Source organism: Gopherus evgoodei, chromosome 17 (assembly GCF_007399415.2).
Source record: "Gopherus evgoodei ecotype Sinaloan lineage chromosome 17, rGopEvg1_v1.p, whole genome shotgun sequence".
In the NCBI taxonomy this organism is placed as follows: domain Eukaryota; kingdom Metazoa; phylum Chordata; order Testudines; family Testudinidae; genus Gopherus; species Gopherus evgoodei.
Window position 1 is genome coordinate 8436500 of NC_044338.1, and position 14834 is coordinate 8451333.

Below are 14834 nucleotides of genomic sequence, written 5' to 3' on the forward strand. Positions count from 1 at the left end.
CTAATCTTCAACCTGTCTCATTCTTAACTGGTTAAACCATTTAATTTTTACTGAATGCAAATTGTTCTCCTAAGGCGTGCTCCTCAGCTGTCCCTATTCTGACAATTTTACTTGTATGGCCATCTCACAGAATATTTCAAACTACTTTTGATAAAGTTAACTAATTACACTTCATGTATTGCATCCTACCTTTAACCAAATTAGTTTATCTAAAGTATAGAAAGATAACAAGGTCAGCCACTGTAAAGATGTGATGTACTAGGGCCATTTCAGTGCTGGTCTAACTTTATTTTAAATGACAAAGGCACAGTGGAAACTGTTAATCTGGAGCAGCCATCTAGATTTGTTCTCGAGTTTAAAATTTCTACAGTTTATATTTAGACTAGTTAGGAATTGTTATGCTAAATAATGCCCTTGGGTAATCTAAGCCAATATCTTGTTTCTAAAGTAGTTAGCACTCCCCATGCCTCAGAGGAAGGTGCAAGAACTATGCAGTAGGCTGATAGGGGATAATCTGCCTCCTAATTGTGATTGTGGGTATGTTTACTACCCGCTGCAGCAATCGGTTTATCAGGGATCGATATACTGCATCTCATCTAGACATGACATATCGATTCCCCGAACGTGCTCCTGTTGACTCCAGAACTCCACCAGAGCAAACGGTGGTAGCGGAGTCGATGGGGAGCCGCGGCTGTCGATCCCGCACCATGAGGATGGGAGGTAAGTCGAAATAAGATACTTCAACTTCAGCTACGCTATTCACATAGGTGAAGCTGCGTATCTTACATTGATCCCAGCCCATAGTGTAGACCAGGCCTGTGAGAGATTGACTAACTCTGAAGCATGAGGTTTTTTTTAGCCCTTGCAAACTCTTTTGGTGAAATCCAGGCTCCACTGAAGTCAGTGTTAAAACTCCAATTGACTTCAGTGGGGCCAGGATTTCACTTTATTTGCATTAAATACTGTCCTAACTATGGATATTCTTATCAGTATAAACATCCAGTCCTTTGAATCTTGCTAAATTCTGGGCCTTGGTGCCATTCTCTTGTTCACCTTGACAGTTTATGCCTATTAATGCAACCCACTGAAAGTGATGTCACCTGAGTTCTTTCAGGGTCTGTCCCCCTGGTTCATCACCAGATATGACAGATAGATGTCTTATTTTTTAGAATGAATAATACATGGATGATAATGTCAGAGGGAACATGTTAAAGGGTTGGATTTCATAAGCACTTGGCAGTGAGCTAATGGCTTTTAGTGACTAAAACTCTCTTCAATTGAATTCTCAGAATACCTTCTCCCAGAATTCAGATCTAATCAGTGACCTGCCAAATCCTCTGAATGCAAGAAGGGCTAAGGTGTTACTAGGGTCACCTGTGATTTTAGAAGCTATGTTAAGTGACAGTAAAGTAAATATTTATGGCAGAGGCTATCAATGGGAATCGGCTAAACCAGCATGCCTTGGGACTTGGTCCTGTTTTCTTGTTCATTCAGAACTCCTATAGACTTCAATGGCAGTTTTGGGTAAGCAGATAATTTAGGATTTGGCCTTTCTGTAGAACAATACCTGCTACTACAAGTAATCAGCGTGGTATTTTTTTTGTTTTAATAGGGTGTGGATCATTCTACCTAGGTGTAAATAGGTAAACGGATCTTATACTTTATACACTGACTAAAGTCAGCTTGAAGTAATTGTGGGGCAAAGATGGATAAGTTAAATCCTGCTCACTTTGAGTCACATGAGCAAAGTGAACAGAATTAGCCATTGATTTTTGTTAAAAAGTGTAATTCTGACTCATCTGCGTGTACCAGTATTCTCTTCAATCAAGGAGTAGCTAAGACAGAACTGGAACAATACTCCCAGTGTAGTGCTATTAATAACAAAACAAAATCATCAGTGGTTTGTTACCTGACTCTAGAAATACATTATTTGTATAATGTCATATGTTTAATATGTGCTCAGTAATAGATAAGATATTGTGTCTGTGCCAAAGAACTTAAAATCCATTGGCACAACTGGCACAAGACAGCAACCCAGCAAAATAACATAGCTAGCAACAGCACTTTCTATACTTGGAATCTTCCTGATGATCTATCTTTAAGCACACTGTTTTTCTATAGCATCTTCCATCCCAATATCTCAAAAGTCCTTACTCATTAATTAAGCACCATAGCCTCATGCAAACATGAGCTGGTAGTACCCCTTTTTACAGATGGAAAATGAAGGCACAGAGAAGCAAGTTGACTTGGCAAGGTTCACACTGTGCCAAAACTGTAAAAGACTTTGAACAAATAACAGTCTCAAAAGCATGAAAACCCACTAACTGAAAAGAATGTGATTTGCTCTGCGTGCAAATTGTGACTTTGCAATTTAGTGGACGTTATTCCTCAAAAAATACACTCTCTCTGCAGTTCAGTTGTCAGTGCACCATTTAGGCTCTGTAAGGCCAGATGAGGATGGATGGTGAAGTACAACATTTCAGGTGTGGAGCAATTCTAGGAAGGAGGGCAGTTTGCTGAGAACTTGAACTGACTTCTGCATTTTCTTCAACTAGTGCATTTGCAAAGATAGTGTGATCATAAAAGAACAGCTGAACACATCCTTAAATACCTCAGTGCCTGGAAGACTCCAGTTCTAATCTTGGCTCTGAACACGTGGGGCAAGTTACTTCATCTGTCTGCACCTGTCTCCCTATCTGTAGAAAGGGGATAATATTAGTCTCTAGGGCTGGTTAAAATTGGGAATGCTGCTCTGCAGTAAATAAATACACATTTTTCATGAACTGATGTTTGAGTGATGTAACGTTTTTAATACCACAATTTGCTTTTTCAGTTAAATTATTTGAAATTAAAGGGAAAAAGGAAACCTCAATCCAAAATGTTAATTTGTATTTGTTTAAATTCCATTGAGTTTGAATCATAATGTTTTTCATTTTGGATAATTTTATCAACAATTCTGAAATGTTTGAATAATATTATAAAGTGCATATAAATCAGAGCCACATTTAATTTAAAAAAAATAATGATCAGTCCTATTACCTTACTCCCAAAAGTTCAATGAAGGCTGGTTAAAGGGGCTGATTTCCCCCCTCTATGTAGCCAATGTAATGTCATGGCACTTGAGTGATATCCCCCCAGTTTACACTAGTGTACAAGAGGAGTAGCAAACAGAATGCTTCTGAAGTGCTTGCATTGTGTAGCAGTATTAGTCCCCAGACATTAGTGAGACAAGGTGGATGAGGCAATCTCTTATTGGATCAACTTCTGTTAGTGAGGAACAAGACTTCATAGATTCTAAGGCCAGAAGGGACCATTGTCATCCTGTCTGACCTATACAGCAAAGGCCATGGAACTTCCCCACAATAATTCCTAGAGCAGATCTTTTAGAAAAACATCCAAGCTTAATTTAAAATTTGTCAGTGATGGAGAATCCACCACAACGCTGACAAATTGTTCCAATTGTTTTGGGCTTACACCGATCTGAAGAAGAGCTCTGTTTATGCTCAAAAGCTTATTTATTTCATCAACAGAAGTTGGTCCAATAAAAGATATTCCCTCGCCCACTTTGTCTCCCTAAAGTTCTTAAAAGATAGAAGGTGGGGAACACTGTGTTAAAGACAGTAAAACATTAGGGCCTCAGTCTGCAAACACAGACAACTTTACTCATGTGAGTAGTACCATTAAATTCAATGAGATTATTCATGTAGGTAAAGATACTTTGGTGCTTAAGTATTTGCAACACTGGGACCTTGGATTGTAATCATTCTGATGTGAAAATAAGGACAGAGACTGTGTCTTCTTTTATGTTTAGCACAATGAGGGTCTGATCCTAGTTGGGGCTTCTAGCACTATTGAAATGATGAATAATGAATTGAAGCAATAACAACCCAAGAAACAATGAAGAGAATCAATATTTTAATGCTAATTTGCTTGGTGTGTCAAGGTCTGAAGTCATAAAATATGTTGGCGCTACCAGAGGAAATAAGGGTACAGACATGAGAGATATTTTATACCTGATCAGTCTAACAAAAAACAGTTTTCAGTATTTTTCCTCTCCCTGGATTAAAAAAATATTTTTCTGTCTCTGCAGTACAGATCAAATAACATTTGGCCAATACTGAACATATAAAAAGGAGCTCTTTAAACAGAGTAATTTATTTTTCTTTTACAATAAATATTTTTACAAGTGTGGCAAAGAAGAAACCTTCATTATATTTGTGTTTTTGTTAACAGGGTTTTATTCTAAAAAACCAAAAACAACTTTAGCCATTAGAATCAAGGCAGAGGGTGAGTTGCCCATTGATTTCAATGGGAGGTAGATATTAAAATACCTTTGAGAGCTGGGTCCTAGTGATTGGAAACTACTGAACTCTCAGTTCTCTGGGAAAAGGACTTTATGGAATACACATCAGCAAGCACGTTAGTGGTGCTAATGATAACAGAACAGGTGATTAGGAGTCAGGACTCCTGAGTTCTGTTTCCAAATTCCAAATTGATTTGCTCTGTGATTTTAAGGACAAGTTACTTAGAGCCAGATATTTAAAATCACTCAGGGCCTCATTTTCAAGTGCTCAGCACCCGCAATTGGAACTAGATTTTAAAAAGAAGTGCTCCCATATCAGTTCCTAAAAAAATGGCCTGATTTAAACAAAATCTTAGCACCCAATAGGCAGAACTGTTGAAAATCTGCCCACTTATTTTGATGTCTAAATAGCAGCTGAGCTCGCTTGAAAAATCTGACCTTAGTTTTCGGTGCTGAACCCTTCTGAAAACTCTGACATTCAAAAATGGACCTACTACCCACTGCCTGGAAATATTGTAAGAATACTCCCTCGCTTCCCTGTCTGTAGAAGTAAAAACTGAACAGTTAGTAAAGGCCTGAGTTTGATAAGGGACCTGCATTTGCAGAGAGGGGAGAATGGAGGGGGTTTGCTCAGCACTTTCTGAAAATCAGACTCCTGTAAGGTCTTAAGTTGGACACTTAAGATCACTAATCTCTTTGTTGATGTAGGACTCTATTTTTAACCCTAATACACCTCTACCCCGATATAACGCTGTCCTCAGGAGCCAAAAAATCTTACTGCATTATCAGTGAAACCGTATTATATTTAACTTGCTTTGATCCACCGGAGCACACAGCCCCCCCCAGAGTGCTGCTTTACCACCTTATATCAGAATTCGTATTATATCAAGGTAGTGGTGTATTAGCCATTTCAGATTGTAAAAAATGTTTAACCAGTTTATTAAAATGTAATATTTGGAGGGAAATATGTGGTCAGTGTAATCTTTAGAGTACATCTTGCTTTGTAAGGAATATGTGATTTTTTTCAGAGAGAAAATAATACCCCAGTTACAGCTCATTGTAGAGTCCTGCCCGAATCCTTGACAGCTGTTATATAAAATCATACACATTCCATGTTTAATATGTGAGCTCCCTTTTCAAACCATTGTCCTATTAGTTTGATCTGTTTAGATTAAAATGCACTCACAGAATTCCTTAGAGTTTTATATTTCTCACTCCCATCATTGTAAGTGCTCAGTGTCATTAACAGCTAATCCTAGTGCAACAGGGACACTGATGCACACAGCAACAGTATAATATTACTAGCATAAAGTTCCATCAGGCAGTTCCAGAGCAGCAAACGAGGTCAGCCAATGGCTTACTGCAAATTCATTAAAATGTCAAAGATAGTGCTCAAGTTGGTCTGCGTTTAACTTCGTAAAGTTAAATATTTGCAGCAACATGTACCTGAAATTTTTAAAAGTTTTAAAAGTTATAGAAACACTCTCACTCTCACTAACGTAATTGATGCCTATTCTCAAGCACTCACAGTCAGAGCATTATGTATTTTTATCCAGGCTACAGTTTGCTTAGCTGCTAAACAAAGGTGAAAAATCGCACTGGGGTGAAAGTGACCTCTGTGCAAAGGGCCATGATATAAGAGCTTTGTGTCCTTACATTCCCAAGGTAGGACTAATCAGTGCATAGACTCTGTGTTGGTCTCTCTGCACAAGGATGAATTTCACCTACCAGACCAATGCACTGCTTAGGACCTTATAAAATCTGCTTCCAGAAGGGGGGTTAATGCAGAGAAATTACCCCAAACCTGCCTTTCATTTGATGGTGGGATTCTGACAAGATGCTCTTGGGAGCCCCTTGAGATACCCTTCAGTACTGGTATGGAACTAATATTATTATTAATCATCAGGTTTATTACAGTAATGGCTAAGGGCCAGCCAAGGACCAGGCTCCGTGCTGGGCACTGTACAAACACAGAATAATAGGCTTTCTGTTATAACCAGGTGCTCAGACACTTTGATGATGGGAACCATATAAGAATCTTCATAGATAGCTAATTTGGTACCTCAGTGTCTGTTTCAGTGCCACCTGCCCAGATGCAGTGCTAATGGGCACATGACCAAATTATTCAGGGCCAGCTCCAGCTCCCATTAATGACAATGGCAGTTTGCCACAAAATAGAAATAAAAAGTATATCATTGCTTTCTGTCACTTATTCTTTCCACATACATATAATGCACAATGACTCTTTAAGAATATATATCACAAAACCATTCCTGCCTCCATCTTTGTAACTTATTTGTAAAGTTACTAGTCAACATGTCCAGCCTTGATTGATACACAGGGTCATGTACAATCTTTGGCTGTCCCATGCACATCTACTGCTAGGCAACAGGATCAAGGATGCTATAAGGATAAGACACACATACACACTTTGTAAAGGCACTCTTCCAAGTTAAGTTATTTTAATATAGACCAGGATATTATCTTATAAAGTTAATCATAGTAAAAACATAGTAAATTTCTGCAATTATATCCTGCAACCGTTGTCCCTTATGCTATAAGCATGGGCTAAGCAGGGACAAAGAAGTGTCATACTTGGATGTGAGACCTTTAAGGAACTACTAGATGCTGCAGGAAGTAGTCTTGATGACTCAGTAGCTGGGGCACTCTGCCCCTGAATCATTGCTAAGCAAATGTTCCAGCACAGGTCATTGAAGAGCTTTATCTCTAGATGTGAAACCAAGGTCTTAACCACTTGTCATTAAGGATGTAATTCTGTCCTTTGGTAAAGAGAACAAGTTGTGTATATTTGACTTAAAGTTTCCCCTGTAATTTGTTAGAAAAGATCACTTCCTGTCATAAACTGTTATGTGATGTTGATCGGAGCTGTCAAAAACACTGCCAAGTTACACACCAGCAATGACACCTTTTTATATGTGGTTGAAGTGATCCTTTATTATAGACTGCATCTCACATTAAGCCCTTAGGGTGAGGGGGAGGAACTGTCCTCCTCTTTATTCTGTATCCACACCATGTTGGTGCTCAGGAAAGCTAGTTGCATTTGTAAAGGGGATGTCTATAAATTAGGTAACACTTCTTTGGTGATTTTCAAGACCCCTCTTTAATACTGAAACAAACATGCAAAAGTAAGGACCCTCCTCCCCTAATACCTTATGTAATTTACAGACAATCCCAAAGTGTGTTTGGGAGCCTTCAGGACTATGCTATGCCAACATAAGCTCATTCCTAGAATGTTGTTGGGACAAATTCTACTAAAGGCCTTAGTCCCTACCTATTGCTATGGTAACTGACAACCTAGAATTTACCTGACCCTTCTAGAGAAGCTTCTGCAGTGGATTCCATAGTCTCTTCAGCATTAGCACCACAGTACATGGTGGAGCATTACTCCAAGCAGCAACCCGGCACTCTAAATATTGGGCCATGGGGCACCACCATAATGTAAATATTTACACCTCTGCTTCTTAAAAGGTATGTTCCACATTTGGGATAGGCCAAATGTAAATGCTCTTCTCACCCTAATCACTAGCTACATTGTGCACATTATTTTAAATTCTCTGGCCCTTTCTAGTCCCTTTAGCTTCTGTTTCCTGCCACTGCACCTAAAGGTCACTATCAAGAAAGGAAACAGTTCTCTCCTGGTGGAATCCTATTGCAGTGGTTCTCAACTGTACCCACACTGGGATCCTCCCCCATTCCCTTTTCCAGAGGGGGTCTCACCACTCTGGTGAACCCCTCACACTTTGCCGTGCAGAAGGCTGTGCAGTCCTGAATCTCTGAAGCCTGGCTGAGAACCCTCGTCAATTTCAGGGGCCTGCTTTGGGGATGCATTTGGCTCATTGGGTTTTTCCCTAAGTAACCATGGTACAGTGACGTCCCATGCAAGACAAATACTTGCTCTCAGGTAGGGGGTGAGACAACAGTTGGTGCCTGAATTTTAATCAAGACACTAACTCGACTCTGTGACCTTGGGCAAGTTGCTTAACCTCTGCCTCCTTCAGTTCCCCCCTCTGTGCCTGGGGGAGGGGAGTTAATTCCCTGCCCCAGGGCTAGAGACCCGGCACTGGGTGCTGCATTGGTGCCACAAAGACTCGCCTGAGGGAATCCCAGGGCTCTGGCCCATGGGTGCTGCGCCTGTCTCCCCATCCCCGGCTAGCTCGGTCCCACCGGCGGGCCGGGCACGAGGAGCTCCTTTGCACTCCAGGCAGCCGGCCGGCTCGCGTTTCCCTCCCGTGCTGGAGCTTGAGCAGAGCCCCGGCCATTTCCGAGGCGCCCCCGCCCCATTCTCCCCCACCCGCAGCCTGCGAGCTGCGCCGGCGGCTGCGTGAGGGGAGCTCGGAGCCGAACTCCCGGGGAGCTCGCGAGCGCGCGCGCGCCTGTCCGCCCCCCCCCCCCAGCCTCAACGGCTCCCGGGGCAGCGCCCGCCCCCTCCGCCCCCTCCCGCTGCGGGCGGCGCGGAGCCCGCCTCTGCCCCAGCGCCCTCGCCAGCAGCGCGGGAGCAGCCGCCGCGGCAGCCGGGTAAGGAAGCGGCAGGAATTGTCCGTCCCGTGCCGGTGGCGGGGCGGGGTCTTCGGAGCTGCCTTTGTGCGGCCGGGGCAGCCCCGGCTGGACCCGGATCCGGACCCCGCGCGGCGGGGCAGTGCCCAGGCAAGGCTCCCGCGGGTGGAGCCGGGCAGAGGCCCTCACCGGGCTGGATTTTCCTGAGGGGGGTTTTCCAGGCTATCCCGCCGGGGTGGGGGAGGGGACTTCGTTCCATGCTAGGGCGCTGGGGCACCCAAACCGTCCTACGGATCGCGGGCTCCGTCCCCGGCCACATCCCCCGCTCAGCTGGATCCATGTGAGAGCGTTTCCTCCTCCTTCCCCTAGGCTCCCTCTGGGGTGGGGGTGTGCCGTGGGGCCGCCAGCGCTGGGAGAGGGGGGTCTGCGAGTGAACCCCGCGGCTCTTGGTCACTCTGTTTCCAAGCAGAAGAATCCCCCCACCCCCAAATCTCCACCCTCCTTCCCTGGAGCCTTGCTAAGGTTAGCCCGGCTTTATTCACAGGTTGTTGTTAAGCGGTGTTTCTCCTTTCCCATAGCCCTCTTCCTTTGTGTTGTTTCAAAACGTTGTTGTTGTTGTTGTTGTTTTGCAAAGATACCCAAAAAAAAAGTTGAATGGCTGGAAATCAAGTCCAAAAACCTGTAACAGGATTTGGTGTTTTGTCTAGGTAGGCTGTATAGTTTTATAACCTGGGCTGTTTGTTTTAATAGATGGCAGAAGAGGAATGAGGCATGTTTATGGAGGGGAAAAAGTTGTTGTGGAATTGTTGATATGTCTTAAAGGCTTAAGTCCATTAAAATCAACTGATCAAAAAATCTGTCCATTTTCTATCACCTGGGACCAATACTTTACTAATGGGATTTATGGACGATTGCCCTTTAGTAAATACAGGAGTTCAAACAGGTACCCAATGGCAAACTGACTTTTATTCATGTTTATTTTGTTTGTTTTAGAGCTGTACTTTTATGGCCCAAATAGTTTCTAATTGTCTGAATCACCCTAAGCCAATCAGAATGCTGTGTTTTGGTACTGGTATCATAGTGCTGTTGCACATTTGGCTATCAGACAAAGTGACACACCGTTAGCCATATGTTAGGTGGAATATCAATAAAGTAATTGCTGTAAGATAAATGTATGCCACTCTAAAAATATATGCTCGAGTTGCTGTCAAATGCTTTTGATGAGTGACTTTGTTTTTGCCATGGTGTTTATTGAGTGATATGAAACCATTATTCTGCAATGTAGTTATATTCCATAGACCTATCTCAATGAAATTGCTCTCATTCAGTCAGGTCACCAGATGGTTGACCTATATATATCTGGATTCAAAACCGAAATTTCAGCAACTAAAATGTGAGGTATTCAGGAAAAAAAATGACAGTGGAAGTCTTGCAGTAGATATCTGAACATAGTTTTTTCATAGAACTGACTTAACTCTTAGCTCCAGTTCACTCCAGCTAAATTTCCATTTTGTACATTGCAATGTACTGAAACTATTTGGGACTTGGACAGAAGTTGAAGATGGAAAAGAACTAAAATATTATGTTAATTTGTCTACCCTTCACTGCATAGGATTGTTTTCCTATGGTATCTTACCTAGAGGCTTCAAGATTTGTTTTCAGACCCCTCCCCCCATTTGAGTAGTTACACTGAGGCCAGGGGACTGTTCACATGACTAAGGCACACAGGATAGAGTCCTAGATCTTAGACTTGTGGGTGTAATTTTTAATATGCACTTGTGGGAAAGGTTTCTTTTTGACAGGCTGAGCCACAGGAGTCTGTCTAATCTCTCAGATGATCAAAATTTACCTTTCTTTATAGATATAAAAAGTGCTGATGGTGTACCTAGGACCATACCAAACACAATGTAGAGGTAGTTTCTACTTGGAAGGAGCTAACAGTCTAACAAGAGAATTAAGATAGATAGGGTGAACTGAGCAGCTCAGAAGGGCTTAAGAATGGCTAGGATGTTTATATCCTGCAGTGGTTTACAGTAAGCTGTGGTGTTTGGGACTGGCACACTAATTATTCTTGGCACTCACCACATTGCTGTTTGTTATTTCAAGCAGTTAGTGCCCCCTACATGTTTGCGTTCATTTATTTTTGCATGATATAAAACAAAATAAAAACAACACCATGGCAGTAGTGAAAGTAAATGCTTCTGTGATAGTAAGCCGACTCTGGGCATGGTCTGTATCTTCCTCTGTATTTGGACAGAACTTGGCACAGTGGGGCCCTGATCCTGAGTAGGGCCTTCTGGTGGTACTCTAATATAATTAATAATTTTATGCATCTGGAGATTGGCTGCTGCTTCTCAGCTCCTCCAGGATGTGCAATTGCAAAGCATGTGCCACCTTCTAGTACCCATTCCTCTCCCAGAAACATATTCTCACTGATGGAGGTGCTATGCATACTACATATAGCTATATACAGCTATCTTGGTGGTGGTACTTGGGCCAGCTCCCACCAGATTCCACTACCACCTTCCTGCAGGGAGTGCAGGCATTGGTTGCTGAAACACTGTAGTGACAGAACACAGTATAAATGTAGACTAGGAGGTAGGAAGTCTTCTTGCAGCCAACCACACACTGTCTCCTGCTGTAGCTGGCTCCTTCCTCTTTGACAAGGAGCATGTGAGGGGACAGGGTCTGGGGTCTAGGTCATTTCAGGGGGTGTTGCTTTTAATTGCCCCCAGTTTCGTCCCTTTGTGTCTCTTACTACAGGGGAGCTCTATCTGCAGAACTGAGAATGTTATTTGCTCATCTTTAATTTGAATAGAACATCCTAGCAGTTGTGGTGAGACCTTAAAAGGGATCATCTCTAATGCTAGGAAGTGGGAATGAAGCACTTCCCAATAACAGTCACTGGGAGTGCTGTCCTCCCCAGCTTTCTCACGTTCTTAGGGTGCAAATGTTTGGAGATAGAAAAATCCTCTAATTGTAGGCAGAGCTGGTAATGCTGTCTTCTGTTAAGGTTGCTTGACATTTCCCATTACCATACCCTGTTTTCAGTTACATATAGCTTTTCCAAAGTTTAACTGTTTGTGCTAAAATTGTACACGTTGGGTGCCTGCCTCTGGCTCATTTGTTTTTAGAAAATTTCAGTCACAACGGTACAGCTATTTCCAAGAATGAGGCAAACCACATATTTTCCCTTAGCTTATGTTAAAAAAAAAAATCTGGAGATCTTTTCTTTGAACAGCTCTAAGGTTCCGATACTTTGGAGCAGCAAGCTTGAAATTTAGCAGGGGTGTTGACCTTTGTATAGGGATGTGCCTTTTGCCATCTCTGTGAAAATCCACCCAAATTTGACCACGTTCCCCCACAGAGACTTCTTTGATGTTAGCAGCTAAAATCACAGACGATTCCATCCTCACTGAGCCTCTTGCAGCTTCTATGTGTGACTGTGCATGCATCATCTCCAGAGAGTGTCTGAACATGCTCCAGCCTTTAAGGTTTACAGGCAAAGCCAGGCTTTCCCTGTAATGGCTGGGGCTGGATGGGCTGGCCCCGGGAACTGAGGGCAAGGAGCCTGTCTCTCCTGTGCCCTCTCTGACACTTAGGCATGTGGAGAAGGAAGCTGTGTGAGTCAAATGCAAAGGAGACAAAAGCCCTACTAGTGAGGAAGGAAAGGAGTTGATTGGGATAAGGAGTTCTGGGACTGGAGAATTGGTGAGAGAAACTGGGCAGGGTGAAAGGGAGGCTGGAATTGGGAGCTAGGAAGGAAAGACTGGGACTGTGATCCAGTGAGGGAAATGGGGAGGAGAGGTTTTCAGTGCTTGCAGCTGTCTGAGAAAAATGTGAGAGAGCTGTCGCAATCTGGGAGCAGTAGCTTTGCTAAAACAGACTTAAAGTGCACGCCTCAGCCACCTATAGCTTGAATCTTAATAGTTTTTGTAGGTTTTTTTTTGTTTTTGGCCAGGTCTTTGACTCTTTGTGACCCCCTCCCCACCCACCACGCTCACTCTTTAAACACTGCAGGACTGAGAACCTCTTGGCTGGTGGTAACATTGAGATCAGACAATTAGCTGGAGCGGAGGGGGAGGAGAAGAGACTGGGACTAGGAACCATTAAGGGAGGCATGGATGGGGGGAAATCTGACAAGGAGTTGGGCTGTGCGGTGAGAACTGGGACTGGCTGGGCAGAGAGGCTGGGACATGGAGCCAGGGAAAGGGAAGCTGGGGAGGGCATTGAGAGGGAGACTGTTATTAGATGAGGAACCCAGGACAGAAGACTAGAAGCCTTAGGGGTTGAGAGGAGATAAGCGACAATAGGATAAGGAACGGGTGGGGTGGGGGGTGGGGATTGTGACTAGCTGGGCAGGGAGCCTGAGACTGGGATTGAGTAGGCAAGGAGCCAGGGGTGGGAAAGAGACAGGACTGGAATGGGCAGCTTGGCTGGGTAGAAGAGTTTAAGCTTGTGGGGGAATGAACAGAAGAGTATCTGCTTTCTATTACATTCCCCTCCAGAGTCCAGAATGGAACCTAAGACTCCTGAGTCTCGCCAGACCTCTGCTGTCAGCAAATATCTGAGAAACCCACTGGCAAAATGTGTATCTCCTCTCCCACTAATTCTGGCCCACACAGAGGACGATTACCTACAACTGCTATCAGTTACTCCATTAGCTCAAGTGGCAGAAGTCTATGGAGTGGATCTAAAGGTTCTAACCCTGATGGTGACCCATGTCGGTGTTATATTTATGGCTTTTGCGTTTCTTAAAAATCTAGTAATTGACACACACACACACAAGAACCTGTATTAAAAGAACATTATTAAGGTTCCAAAGTCAAGCATTCAAAAGTTAAGAAATGGCAGAATTAAGTTCTCCCCTTGTGCATATACATTATGATACAGTCTTTAATCACATGATCACATACTATTTTGTCCACAGTCTCTTAACACAGTATTGTGTGGAATACATACATTCATTACAGTGAAAAGGTCAATTTATGCAGCATATAGCTCTGCTGTAAACAGCATGCAATCTAAATAGGCAAGACAAAGGGCTAGAGGGATAACAGAGGCACAGGGTGGGGGACTGACTTGCCCAACTACGGTCGCACAGTAAGTGAGTGGCAGGACTGATTCCCAATCCATTGCCCTAACTACTGGGTCACATTGCCTCTCTTTTATATAAATATGGTTGCTGGAGTAGGAGGCCAGCACAGGCTAAACCATTTGCTCCTGCTTTGAGAGAGTGAAGCGCTGTGCACTCTGTGTGACGATCTTGTGTTGACTTCCCGTGCTGTTGGCATAGGGTGTTAAAAATGAGTTGGGCTAACTTGTTGCGGAATGTAATTAATTGGTTGTGTGAGACTAGCTGCACCTCTGTCCCCTTCCTAGTTATCTCCGAGCACACCCTCTGTGGTCTCAGATTTCCTGCCGTTACCTATCTCAGGGTGGAGTTGTGCAAACAGAATCATCATCAAGCGGCTGATGCTCAGTGGTCACCCTTTCAAGATCTTCAGCAAGACGGCTGTAGTGCAGTACATGTTCTTTAACAGAGAGGATGTGCTGTGGTTTAAGCCGGTGGAGCTGAGGACCAAGTGGGGCCGCAGAGGACACATCACAGAGCCGCTAAGGATTCATGGTCACGTGAAGTGTCATTTTGATGGGCAGCTGAAATCCCAGGACACAGTGCTGCTGAATCTGTACAAGCGCGTCTTCCCTAAATGGACTTATGACCCACATGTGCTGGAGCCGGTACCGTGGGTGAGGAACGAACAGCAGCTCCCCGTGCAGGAGATGGAATAACCCTCCAGGCCTAGCGTATCTGCTGTGGTTTGCACCTCCTGCACCCCACATGGGTGCTTGGCTGTTCCAAGCCTCGTGAGAAGTAGGGAGAACAGCCCTGGACTTGTTAGTGCGGTGCCATTCCTGGGGTTTGTGTCCAGCATTCATGCTGGCTGCAGCAGCATTAGATCTGGCTCACAACTGCCTATGCCCTGGCCTCCAATGTCAGTTTATTGCAATGGTA

General features: G+C 43.6%; 1 protein-coding gene across 3 annotated transcripts in view; it reads left to right on the forward strand.

Moving 5' to 3' along the window:
• The first annotated feature begins 8770 nt into the window (after nt 1-8770).
• CUEDC1 (CUE domain containing 1) overlaps nt 8771-14834 on the forward strand; it is a 129167-nt gene continuing 123103 nt past the window's right edge. The window contains exon 1 of one of the 3 annotated variants that reach the window (XM_030536563.1): nt 8771-8839. The gene's annotated coding sequence lies outside the window, so the exon portion shown is untranslated. Of the gene's footprint in view, nt 8840-9083; nt 9159-9216; nt 9341-14834 lie in introns of those variants that run through there. The other 2 variants (XM_030536566.1, XM_030536565.1) reach the window with 2 other exon arrangements.